Source organism: Triticum aestivum, chromosome 3B (assembly GCF_018294505.1).
Source record: "Triticum aestivum cultivar Chinese Spring chromosome 3B, IWGSC CS RefSeq v2.1, whole genome shotgun sequence".
Lineage (NCBI taxonomy): Eukaryota > Viridiplantae > Streptophyta > Magnoliopsida > Poales > Poaceae > Triticum > Triticum aestivum.
In genome coordinates this window covers 441,473,263-441,486,993 of record NC_057801.1, presented here as the reverse complement: position 1 = coordinate 441,486,993, position 13,731 = coordinate 441,473,263, and positions in this window count along the sequence as shown.

Genomic DNA, 13,731 nt, shown 5'->3' with positions numbered 1-13,731 from the left:
CTGCTTGATTGTCACCCACCACGGGAGCTACTCACGCTGGCACGACGCTTGTGCTTGGGTCTGTCCCTACAACATCGATAAATCTGAGCAGTCGAGCTCTAACTCACGGCACGCACCGCGCACGTCACCTCACCAGGCCCTCAGTGCCTTCATCCTCTTGCGGAGCGACCAGTGGCAGACCGGCAATCGTAGTGGCAATCTATGTCCCTCCTCGCGCTAACCTATAGGGACCTCCTGAGGACGACAGTAGGCCGTACCACGGGCTCCCTCTTCTCCCATGCGATTCGCTTGTGCGTTAAAAGGGGGGCTCCTGAGCATCGCGACTCAGGAGCTCTTCCTTGCTCTCCAGCCCTCACCCCCGGCCTTGACCACGACATCGCGACCTGGCATACTAGCGGCGGCTGAGCTTGCTCGAGGGCCGGAACCTGAGGACATAAAGCACATAGAAGAGCATGGAGAAGAGGAGGATACTCGCAAGGGCCCAACCTAGCTGCACTACAGCCGTCGACGCAGGAGTCTGGCGCGGCACAAGGAACCGACTCTCGACTGCCAAGATAAGTTTCACGCCTGGGTCAATCAAGCACCATGGTATAGGATTCTCACTTGTGCAGCTGTGTTACGGCAATGCCGCCTTCCTTTTCTACTTCTCGATGGCTGCTTGCACGCTAAAGGGGACCTCTTGAGCATCGCGCCTCAGGAGCTCTTACTGGACCTTGGGCCGCTCACCTCCTGGCGTTGACCACGGCATTACAACCTAGCATACCAGCGACGGCTACAGCCTGCCCCGCGACCGGGACATGTCGGCGTAGAGCACCAAGCTGCCGCGAGGTTCGAAAGGGGAGACCGAGCCGAAACAGGACACACACTCTCAAATCTCCATAATGAGGATAATATCAACAAAAGACATTACAAACCCTTTACAAGCCCCCACGTGGTCCATCTCCATGTGCCCTATCTACATGTGCACATCTACATGTGCTAGCGCAGCCGACGCCATCATCAACAGTGGGCCATGGGAGGCCGGTGCCAACTCCATCCATATCAGCTACGACGGAGGCCGGACACAGTGGCCTTGCTCCGAGCGCGGCGAGAGCTCGAGGGCACGTAGCTGTCATCGCACGTCTCCAGGGTCTCGGGCCCAGGAGAGTCGCTGGACTCCGAAGCACCGCCGCTGCTGCTGGAGGAGCTGTTGGTGAAGCCAGCGGCTGGCTCGGTGCTGGTCGCTGCGCCATCCCGACGGCCCTCTCCAGGGCAGCACTCCAAGCGGCGGCCTTTCGCGTCGAAGACCTTGAAGAATATCATGGAGGCGCCATCGTACTCAAAGTGGATGGCGAGGGTGCCTTCCGCATGGCAAACTTGAGCAACCTCACCCCAGCCGCAGGTCATGAAGATCTTGCCTGGGGAGACAGCTTCAACCTCTGCTCCAGTCACCGGGGCATCACAGTCGGCATGCTGTAGCCAAAGCTCGAGGGGGCCCCTCGGCGGCATCTCGGTGGAGAAGAACTGAGGAAAGCGAATCCAAGTGCACGGAGGCATCACCGCCCACATCACGAGTTCGTGCGAGGAGTTCGCGGCGTGGGCTCCTGGGGCGACGGCATGCGTCACCACGGCGCGGTGACCACGGCCGCAGCGAGGGCGGTGCGGCTCGTCGCCTCTTCCTCCGGAGCCCTCGGCTTCGGCGTACAGAGGCAATAGATACCCAGGAGGTGGCCGCTCTCACAAAGGCCTCGACACCTCCGGCCTCGCGACTACGTCACGGCGGCGGGCCAGCCTCTTCTTCGGCGGAAGTGGCCCGGGCTCGTCGCGGAGGGTTTTTCCCTTCTCCGCGGCCGAGAACCTTCGTATTGGCACCATGGGTGACGCTACTAGCAACGAAGCAAGGGAGAATAAGCAGGTAGAGCATGAAGGGATGAGCTACTGGGGATCCGCCCCCTCCTCATTTATAGCAGGAGAAGGCTAACCGGCGATCCCCACAATCACAGGTAATGATGATTTTTCTCTGCATGCAGCAAGGACTTGTCAAGTCAGGTAGCTGCCGAGGCAGCATGGGGAAGCGGAGACGCCTATGTCCAATCAATCACCACGCGCCAAGCGTGCGCGCGACTGTTGGGGCCCACGGCGCTCCGCACTTGCCCTTTGGCTTCGCCTCAAAGCCAAGTCCGAGCGCGCCTTGGGCCCGGGGGCTACTGTCGGCGTCCTGGGAATGGGGGTCCCCAGACTTGCCTGCCCGCGGCCCACCTCGTGGCTCCACCAGCGGCCCCGTACGGCCCATCTTCACCAGTAAACACTCAAGACCCTCACGAGGTCCCAAGCCTCGCGAGGCGGACGACACGAGACCTCCTCGAGGGCGGCCTCACCAAGCTGGCTCACGAGGGGCGGAGAGATCAAGGCAAGGGGCACCTTGCGAGGTTCCTGTGACATAAGCCATAACGACAAGGGCCAGGCAGGCGCCAGCGTGCAGTGTCCTTGTTTCCTCTTTGGTGCTAAAGAGGCAAGCGCAGGCGAGGAGTCCCGAGGCATCAGGCAAAGGTCTCCATATCGGTGCAACAAGACCAAGAGCAGCAGGACGTCGGGACGAAGATCACCGTGGAGCCCAAGACGGTGTTACCACCAGAGCCTTTCGCAGGCAAAGACCACCTTTAGTCAGGATAGCTTGTACTAGTTGTCTCCCTTCGAAATTGGCCGTTGTGGGCTCCCTTCCTGCTCAATATTTGGGAAGAGGACCAAGGCCTCTATAAATAGGACTAGCCACCACCGTAGTAGGCGACTGGATTGGACGGGACTGGACGGGAGAGGATCATTCAGATCACCCTTGACCACCCTAACTCACCAATCACAAGAGCACCTCTCCTCAGGAGGATGTTCTTCCTTCGTACTTTTCATCCTCAGCCCGAGAGGCAATCCACCACACCACACTGGAGTAGGGTATTACACCACAACGGTGGCCCGAACCAGTATAAACCTTGTGTCTCTTGTTCTGTGGGTCCGACGCGCTAAGCTTTGAGATCACAGTGAAGGTGTGAGCTAGAGGGAGGAGAGATCTTCGTGCGCACCCCAGTGTTCAAACCTCAAGGGTTTTGCCAAAACCCGCAATCCGACACATGAGAGTTCATCTATTTCTTCAAAATGAAACTACTGTCGTGCTCTAAAAGATATAAGTGAAGCACTAGAGCAAACGACAAACTACTCCAAAAGATATAAGTGAAGATCAATGAGTAGTTGAATAATTGTAATTATGTGAGGACTCTCTAACATTTAAGAATTTCAGATCTTGGGATATTATTCAAACATCAAACAAAACAAAACAAAGTAAAATGACGCAACAAGCAAAACACATATCGTGTGGTGAATAAAAATATAGCTCCAAGTAAGGTTACCGATGAATGAAGACGAAAGAGGGGATGCCATCCGGGGCATCCCCAAGCTTAGGCTCTTGCCACTCCTTATTCCATAGTCCATCGAATCTTTATCCAAAACTTGAGAACTTCACAACACAAAACTCAACAGAAAACTCGTAAGCTCCGTTAGTATAAGAAAATAAATCACCACTTTTGGTACTGTTGTGAACTCATTCTAATTTCATATTGGTGTAATATCTACTGTACCAACTTTTCTATGGTTCATACCCTCCGATACTACTCATAGATTCATCAAAATAAGCAAACAACACATGGAAAATAGAATCTGTCAAAAACAGAACAGTGTGTAGTAATCTGTAACTCTCGAATACTTCTGTAACTCCAAAAATTCTGAAATAAATTGGTGGAGGTTAGGAATTTGTCTATTAATCTTCTACAAAAAGGATCAACTTAAATGCAAGATCGCATTAACTTTCACCCAAGTCTTTTGTAAAAAATGACAGCTAATCTCGTGAGCGCAAAGTTTCTGATTTTTTACAGCAAGATCGCATTAACTTTCACCCAAGTCTTCCCAAAGGTTCTACTTGGCACAAATACTAATTAAAACATAAAACCACATCTAACCAGAGGCTAGATACATTATTTATTACTAATGTAACGCCCCGAATTCGATGCACCAGGTATCTGCCAGTTATTCGCCGTCATTGCCATGTCATTTGCTTGCCTGTTGCACTTTATCATGTCATCATGTGCATCTCATTTTGCATACGTGTTCGTCTCATGCATCTGAACATTTTTCCCGTTGTCCGTTTTGCGATCCGGCACTCCTATGTCCCCCGATGCCCCCTTTTGCCTCTTTTCGTGTGTGGGTGTTAAACATTCTCGTAATGGACCGAGGTTTGCCAAGCGACCTTGGTACACCACCGGTAGACCGCCTGTCAAGTTTCATTCCATTTGGAGGTCGTTTGATGCTCCAACGGTTAACCGGGTAACCGTAAAACATCTTTTGTCTTGCAGCCCAACACCCCTCCAAAGTGGCCCAATAACTCATCCAAACCCCATCCATGCTGTCGGTCGTTCTATCACGATCGTGTGGGCGAAAACCGCACCTCATTTGGAGTCTCCTAGCTCCCTCTACCTATAAATATGTGTGCCTTCCCGAAATTCTCGGTCTAAACCCTAGCATCTTCCTCCTCCCACCGCCGGACATGTCCGCGCCGTCACCGGACATGTCTGCCCATCGCCGCCGGCCAATCCGGCGCTGACACGTCAGCTCCCCGCCTCCACAGCGCCTCCCTCCGCCGCCAGCCCACTCGGGACCGTAGCAGGCCCGCCCGAGCCCATCGAGGCCCGGTGCAGCCCGCGCGTCTCCGCCGCTGCACCCCGCGCACCTTCGCCGCCGCGTCCCGCGCACCGGCCGCGCTGCCGCCACCGGACTTTGTCGGAGCGCCGCGCCGCCTTCATCTCCCCGCCGCCGATCGTGCGCGTCGCTGCCCTGATCCGCTCCGCCGCCACGCACCGGCGCCGGTGCCGCCCCGCCATGGCGCCTCGCCCTCGCTCCTCCGGCGCCCCGCGCATCCGCGACCCTGCCGACCGACGAGCCCCGCCGCCCGCATCGCCTGCGCCCGCCATGGCAGGCCGCGCTGCCCCGCCTCAGCTACGCCTCGCCCCGCCGCCTTCGGCCGCCGTTCGTCCGGAGCTCGCTGCCCTTGCCGCCCTCCTCCGCGTCGGCCGGAGCCGGAGCTCGCCGGAGCTTCGCCGGCGTCGCCATCGCCAGATCCGGGCGGGTGGATCATATCCACCCGTCCCACGATCCAAACGGGCGCCTGGAACCACCCCGTCCCGGATCTCCTCATCCCGCACCGTTCCGTCCAACTTTTCCCGCGAGGTGAAATTGGCCAAGTCCCTGAGTTTTTCATATTGTATGTGCATCTTCATCATGTGATTACTTCATGCATATAGCTCCGTTTTGCGTGCATAATATATCAAAATGTTCATCATGAGATGCTCTTCATTTTGTTCTATTACTCCATGCCCGTTTGAGTCCATCTTGATGCCCTAATTATCGGTTCAAGAGTGCTATATGATGTTAACTGTTGTCTGTTAGCAGAACTTGGTGATTTGTCTTTTTCATTGCATTTTCTGTGTGCATCCTATGAGCTTGATGTATACATGAGTTTTGAGCTACATCATGCCATATTTACAGTGGTGCAATTCATATATTTTTGTGTGCCTTGTAGTGAGTGCGTCGAGCTCGTGAAGTAGGGTACTTGCTGTTACTGTTTTGCTAAGCTGAATCTTTCTATATCATGACGCTATGTAAACCTGCTGCTACAAGTCATTCCATGCATAATATGGAGATGTTCACTAAGAATATTTTGTTATAAATGTCATGATCTATCCATCCAATGCCCATGGTTGCATTTATAGCGTGCTGTAGCTTTTTTTATCTTGCTCTTAATTTGCTAAATAATGCTGTTGTTAGCCTGTTAACATTAAGTTCGGTTTTGCCATGAGCTTTGCTAGTGATCCGTGTTTCTTATCAACTTTCCCTTGCCATGCTTAGCTTCACAAACATATGTTCTTACTGTTGGTTGCCTTGTCATGCCATTTATTGCTATGTGGTGAGTGGTACAGGCTCACCAACATGCCTACTTATCGTTGTTCCTGCCATGTCTGAATCTGTCATATCACTTGCCATGTTTGCATGGATCCTACCATGTTTTCTGTTGATCTATGGAATAAGTTCAGTAAGGTAGTTTTGTTCTTTGTCATTAGTAATAGCATGACATGCCTTTGTTTGCGATGTTAAGTTCCTGTAACATGTTCTTTGATAGCTCTAAACTTTGCAACCTGATGTTATTTCTGCTAAGTCTGTAAACTGTTATTATTTGCAATCTTGCCATGTCCTTTTGAGCATGTTCTAGTGATTTCTGGAGATAGCTCAGTGTTCATGTTTTGTCATGCTTTACCTGTACTTCATGCCCATGCCTTTGTTTCTTATGTTGAGGTGTTGTAGCATATTGTTTTGATGTTTGTAAGATGCCTAGTTGCTGTTTTGGACAGCTTGTCCTTTAAACTTGTATAGAGTGTATGTGTTGAACCGTTGCTCCGTTTTGAGTGTGCTCTATATGAAACTTGCTTAGAATTGCATGTAGTTTCATATTATCATGTTGCATCCTTATTTTGAGGTGTTTGCTTGATGTTTGGATGCATTTAGCACCAATGCCATGTTTGACTTGTTTTGCGCATATCTTCTAGGCCGTAGCTCTGAACTAATTGAACTTTATATGTAACTTGACTAGAATCTCGTGTAGATCATCTTGGTGCATCTTAACTTGCCATTTAACAACATTAACATAAGGTTTGTTCAGATCTGGACCAACTTTGAAACTTGCATATGAGGACTTACCGGAATTGTTATATGTTGTTTCCGGCCTCATTTAAACTTGCCTCGATGTGTTGTTCTTGTTTGCATCATCTCTTGACATGAGTAGTCTCATCTAGCTTTGTCATGCATCATGCTTGTTGTGCATCATGTCTTGTCTATGTGTGGTGTGTTTATCAGGTTTGTGCTTGTTCTCGTTAGTTCCTGTTTCGTTGCGATCGTGAGGATTCGTTCGTCTATGCTTGGTTCATCTTCGTGGCTTCATCTTCTTCATGGACTCGTTCTTCTTCCTTGCAGGATTTCAGGCAAGATGACCGTCACCTTGGATCTCACTACTATCATTGCTATGCTAGTTTCTTCGTTCTATCGCTTTGCTATGCTACCTATCACTTGTTCTTCAAGCCTCCCAATTTTCCATGTTAGCCTCTAACCTTTTTCGCCCTTCCTAGCAAACCGTTGTTTGGCTATGTTACTGCTTTTGCTCAGCCCCTCTTGTAGCATTGTTAGTTGCAGGTGAAGTTGAAGATTGCTCCATGCTGGACACGATTATGTTGGGATATCACAATATATCTTATTTAATTAATGCATCTATATACTTGGTAAAGGGTGGCAGGCTTGGCCTTATGCCTAGTGTTTTGTTCCACTCTTGCCGCGCTAGTTTCCTTCATATCGGTATTATGTTCCCGGATTTTACGTTCCTTATGTGGTTGGGTGATTTATGGGACCCCCTTGACAGTTCGCTTTGAATAAAACTCCTCCAGCAAGGCCCAACCTTGGTTTTACCATTTGCCTCACCACCACCTATACCTTTCCCTTGGGTCAGCCAACCCGAGGGTCATCTTTATTTTAGCTCCCCCCCCCCAGGCCAGTGCTTCTCTAAGTGCTGGTCCGAACCGAGCGATGTCCGGCGCCCCCTGGGCAACCAGGGTCTATGCCAACCCGACGTCTGGCTCATCCGGTGTGCCCTAAGAACAAGATATGTGCAGCTCCTATCGGGATTTGTCGGCACATCCAGGCGGCTTTGCTGGTCTTGTTTTACCATTGTCGAAATGTCTTGTAAACCGGGATTCCGAGACTGATCAGGTCTTCCTGGGAGAAGGAATATCCTTCGTTGACCGTGAGAGCTTGTGATGAGCTAAGTTGGGACACCCCTGCAGGGTTATAAACTTTCAAGAGCCGTGCCCGCGGTTATGTGGCAGATGGGAATTTGTTAATGTCCGGTTGTAGATAACTTGACACCAGATACGAATTAAAATGCATCAACCGTGTGTGTAGCCGTGATGGTCTCTTTTCGGCGGAGTTCGGGAAGTGAACACGGTTTTGGGTTATGTTTGACGTAAGTAGGAGTTTAGGATCACCTCTTGATCATTGCTAGCTTCACGACCGTTCCATTGTTTCTCTTCTCGCTCTCATTTGCGTATGTTAGCCACCATATATGCTTAGTCGCTGTTGCAACCTCACCACTTATCCATTCCTTACGCATTAAGCATTGCTAGTCTTGATACCCATGGTAATGGGATTGCTGAGTCCTCGTGGCTCACAGATAACTACAACAACAGTTGCAGGTACAAGTTATGTGATGATCATGATGCGAGAGCGATGCTTGCTTGTTTTGGAGTTCTTCTTCTGCTTCTTATTCGATCAGGGGATAGGTTCCAGGTCGTCAGCCTGGGCTAGCAGGGTGGATGTCGTTTGAGTTTCTATTTGTGTTTCATCCGTAGTCGGATGGTGCTCTTATGTAAGATGATGTTGTATTCATGTGGCTTTGTATGCCTTTTGTATGTACCCCCATCTATTATGTAATGTTGATGTAATGATATCCACCTTGCAAAAGCGTATCAATATGCGGTTCTATCCTTGGTGGGACCCTCGAGTCTCTTTAGGATAGTATCGCATATTGGGCGTGACAAGTTGGTATCAGAGCCTCGACCGACCATAGGAGCCCCCTTGATTGATCGTGTAGTTTGGCCGTTCTCGAGTCTAGAAGAAAACTGTTTTTGGAGTTTAGTTATATCGGAGAGTAGGAATTCTTTTTACTCCTCAGCCCCTTCATCGCTCTGGTAAGGAATCTTGACGTAGGTGTTTTGAATTACTTCTCTTCCCCTTCAAACTTTCTTTAGGATCACGCAGTTGGTTTTCTGATTGTTGGTTCTCAGCTCTTTTCATCCAGTGCATTTCTCGTCAATTTGACTCGAGCCTCTTCATCTTTGAGTTCAATCCTCCGTTGTTTTCTTTTTCCCACCCGCCCACCCCTTTTTATCTCGAAGCCGGAGTCCGCAATCGAGTATCCATCCTACTCATGCGAAGCATTTGCATTCTTTCAACCGGTGTTTCCTCTTCAAGATATTCGTCGGTTTCCCCTCCCAAGTTGCCTTTGTTTTTCGTGCCCTTCCACCCTTTTTCTTCCTGGAGTCTGACTCTCTCTCGACCGTCAATTTTCACTCGTGCAGAACATCTTCAGTCTTTCGTAAATTATCTCAACCGGTAAATTCTCGTCCCGTTTGAAATTCTTCATCTCTTTTCTTTTCCGGTGGATTCAATTCAAGTTTTCGGTGTTGATCGCATTATTTTCCTTGGATCAAGTATTTTCCCTACTCGTTCGCCTCTCACCAGCTTATCCTTCTGGTGTGCTCAAGACATCTCAGGAGATTCTTCGGTGCTCCAATTAATTCGAGGTTGTCACCTCATTCAAATATTTCAATTGTTCCGGTGCATCATCTACCTCTTCAACAATCCTTTGCAATGGTGTTTTCCTTTAGTGGGCCCTAACCCACAGGTCTTTTCCCAGGATCTTACCTGACTCTTCTAATTTCCCGGAGCTATTCTCAAATTCTTTTTGGAGTTTGACGTAAGAATAAATTCCATCAATCAGATGCCATATCCAAGATCGCTTTCAAATTCTTTTCGTCTTTGGTTCAACCTTTCCTCCTTTTCATTATTCCGGAGTTTCTCAACAATTTCGGTGGTGTTTCTCGTCGTCATTCTCAGCTTTGAAGATCGAAGAAGAGTTTCTCTAAATCTTGCCCGTTCTCTCGAAGATTCGTGGTTCTAGCTTCATATTATCCTCTCGAATTATACCATTTGTCAGATATTCTTTTCTTATCCATCCAGAGTATGTCAGAAGTTGTTTTTCCCGTTTGTTTTCACCGGAGGCCATCGTTCCAGAAGAATTCTTTGTACTCACATTTCAGCTACCATTATCCAATTATCCCGGCGCTTCCTTCAAGTGTTCTTTAATCAGCTCATGATCTCTTGTTCTTTTGCATCTAAATCCCCTCTAGTATATTTGTTCTTCTAATTCTTCCCGGTGATTCATTCTCTTTCATCCGTCATTTTTGAATTGTTATGGTGGTTCACTCAAGATTCTTTTTCCTTGATTATCATTTTATTTCATTTGTTCTTTCCAATCCTACCGGTGGTTCATGAAGACTTTCTCAAGTTTTGCGCCATATTCCCCTTAGTCCTCTTCAACAAGAATAAGTTGCATGCCAAATCCATTGCTTGTCATAAATTTAATTTGATGAAGGATAAGCATACAATAAATCTTATTCTTATTTCATCCAAGTGATTAATCCTTTTCTTTGAAGTTTGTTCTTGATGAATAAATTCTAGTTCCGAGTGTTTTCATCTTTTCTTTTCCGGAGTTCAATTTTTCCTTGGCCATTTCGTTGGAACCTCCATCTAAGTCACCGCAAGCTTTAATCTTATTCTTTCATCCTTAATTCTATCTCATCATCTTTTTTTGTCACCGGAGTTCTTCACCGTGATTCTTAATGATTTACTTCATTCTTCAAGAGTTCATCAAGATTCTTGTTGGTGGAGCTCAAGTATTATTCTTCTTGCATCTCGAAGTGCAATTAATTCTCCGTATTCTTTTGAAGTGGAGTTTTGCATTTCTTCGTTATTCCCAGATATTCAAGCATTTGGTTGTGGCATAATTTCACCTCAAGTTTTGAGATGTTTTTTCCATAAGCCCACAACAAGCTTGTTCTCTCGTTGTTGATTTCTCAACAACTCCGTTCAATCCTTCCTCTAAGGATGCTATCAAATTCATTCGTGGTGGAAGTTGTTCTTCTCTTATCCGTTCTTTTCATTCCACTATTTCAATTCTCCCGGAGGCATTGTGTGTTCATCTCGTCAAGTGTCATTCCATCTTGTGAAGTTCATGTTCTTTTTCTTCCATTTTCAGCCAGAGTGATGTCCAAATTCTTTCGTGCTTATTCTTTGCTGCCTTGTCTAACCAGAGTGGTTCATAGTCTATCTGATTTCGTGAGCTTTCGATTCTCGTCATTCTCGTCGTTCCTCTCTTCTTCTCGAGTGCTCTTGATTCTTTGCTTCTTCTCTTGAGTTCTTGTTTCACCTCATCCCTTTTCCCTTCCGTCTCGGTCCTAAGATCTCGGGAAGAGATCTCTTGTTAGTGGAGGAGTGTTGTAACGCCCCGGATTCGATGCACCAGGTGTCTGCCAGTTATTCGCCGTCATTGCCATGTCATTTGCTTGCGTGTTGCATTTTATCATGTCATCATGTGCATCTCATTTTGCATACGTGTTCGTCTCATGCATCCGAGCATTTTCCCCATTGTCCGTTTTGCGATCCAGCACTCCTATTTCCCCCGATGCCCCCTTTTGCCTCTTTTCATGTGCGGGTGTTAAACATTCTCGGAATGGACCGAGGTTTGCCAGGCGGCCTTGGTACACCACCGGTAGACTGCCTGTCAAGTTTCGTTCCATTTGGAGGTCGTTTGATGCTCCAACGGTTAACCGGGTAACCGTAAAAGCTCCTTTTGTCTTGCAGCCCAACACCCCTCCAAATTGGGCCAATAACCCATTCAAACCCCCTCCATGCTGTTGGTCGTTCGATCACGATCGTGTGGGCGAAAACCGCACCTCATTTGGAGTCTCCTAGCTCCCTCTACCTATAAATATGTGTGTCTCCCCGAAATTCTCGGTCTAAACCCTAGCTTCTTCCTCCTCCCGCCGCCGGACATGTCCGCGCCGTCACCGGACATGTCCGCCCGTCGCCACTGGCCAATCCAGCGCTGACACGTCAGCTCCCCGCCCCCACAGCGCCTCCCTCCGCCGCCAGCCCATTCGGGCCCGTAGCAGGCCCGCCCGAGCCCATCGGGGCCCGGGGCAGCCCGCGCGTCTCCGCCGCCGCACCCCGCGCACCTCCGCCGCCGCGTCACGCGCACCGGCCGCGCCGCCTTCGTCTCCCCGCCGCCGACCGTGCACGTCGCCACCCTGATCCGCTCCGTCGCCAAGCGCCGGTGCCGGTGCCGCCCCGCCACGGCGCCTCGCCCTCGCTCCTCCGGCGCCCCGCGCCTCCGCGACCCCGCTGGCCGGCGAGCCCCGCCGCCCGCATCGCCTGTGCCGGCCACCGCGGGCCGCGCTGCCCCGCCTCAGCTACGCCTCACCCTGCCGCCTTCGGCCGCCGTTCGTCCGGAGCTCGCCGCCCTTGCCGTCCTCCTCCGCGTCGGCCAGAGTCGGAGCTCGCCGGAGCTTCGCCGGCGTCGCCATCGCCAGATCCGGGCGGGTGGATCAGATCCACCCGTCCCGCGATCCAAACGGGCGCCTGGAACCACCCCATCCCGGATCTCCTCATCCCGCACCATTCCGTCCAACTTTTCCCGCGAGGTGAAATTGGCCAAGTCCCTGAGTTTTTCATATTGTATGTGCATCTTCATCATGTGATTACTTCATGCATATAGCTCCGTTTTGCGTTCATAATATAACAAAACGCTCATCATGAGATGATCTTAATTTTGTTCCATTGTGCCATGCCGGTTTGAGTCCATATTGATGCCCTAATTATCGTTGCAAGAGTGCTATATGATGTTAACTGTTGTCTGTTAGCAGAACTTGGTGATTTGTCTTTTTCATTGCATTTTGTGTGTGCATCCTATGAGCTTGATGTCTACATGAGTTTTGAGCTACATCATGCCATATTTATAGTGGTGCAATCCATGTATTTTTGTGTGCCTTGTGGTGAGTTCATCGAGCTCGTGAAATAGGGTACTTGCTGTTACTGTTTTGCTAAGCTGAATCTGCTATATCATGACGCTATGTAAACCTGCTGCTACAAGTCATTCCATGCATAATATGGAGATGTTCACTAAGGATGTTTTGTTATACATGTCATGCTATATCCATCAATGCCCCTGGTTTCATTTATGGCATGTTGTAGCTTGTTTTAATCTTGCTCTTAAGTTGCTAAATAATGTTGCTGTCAGCCTATTAACATTAAGTTTGGTTTTGCCATGAGCTTTGGTAGTGATCCGTGTATCCTATGAACTTTCCCTTGCCATGCTTAGCTTCACAAACATGTACTCGTACTGTTGGTTGCCTTGTCATGCCATGTATTTCTCTGTGGCGAGTTGTACAAGCTCACCAACATGCCTACTTATCGTTGTTCCTGCCATGTCTGAATCTGTCATATCACTTGCCATGTTTGCATGGATCCTACCATGTTTTATGTTGATCTTTGGAATAAGTTCAGTAAGGGAGTTTTGTTCTTTGTAATTATTAATAGCATGACATGCCTTTGTTTGCCATGTTAAGTTCCTGTAACATGTTTTTTGATAGCTCTAAACATTGCAACCTGATGTTATTTCTGCCAAGTCTGTAAACTGTTATTATTTGCAATCTTGCCATGTACTTTTGAGCTTGTTCTAGTGATTTCTGGAGATAGCTCAGTGTTCATGTTTTGTCATGCTTTACCTTTAATTCATGCCCATGCCTTTTGTTATCATGTTGAGGTGCTGTAGCATATTGTTTTGATGTTTGTAAGATGCCTAGTTGCTGTTTTGGACAGCTTGTCCTTTAAACTTGTATAGAGTGTATGTGTTGAACTGTTGCTCCGTTTTGAGTGTGCTCTATATGAAACTTGCTTAGAATTGCATGTAGTTTCATATTATCATGTTGAATCCTTGTTTTGAGGTGTTTGCTTGATGTTTGGATGCATTTAGCATCAATGCCATGTTTGACT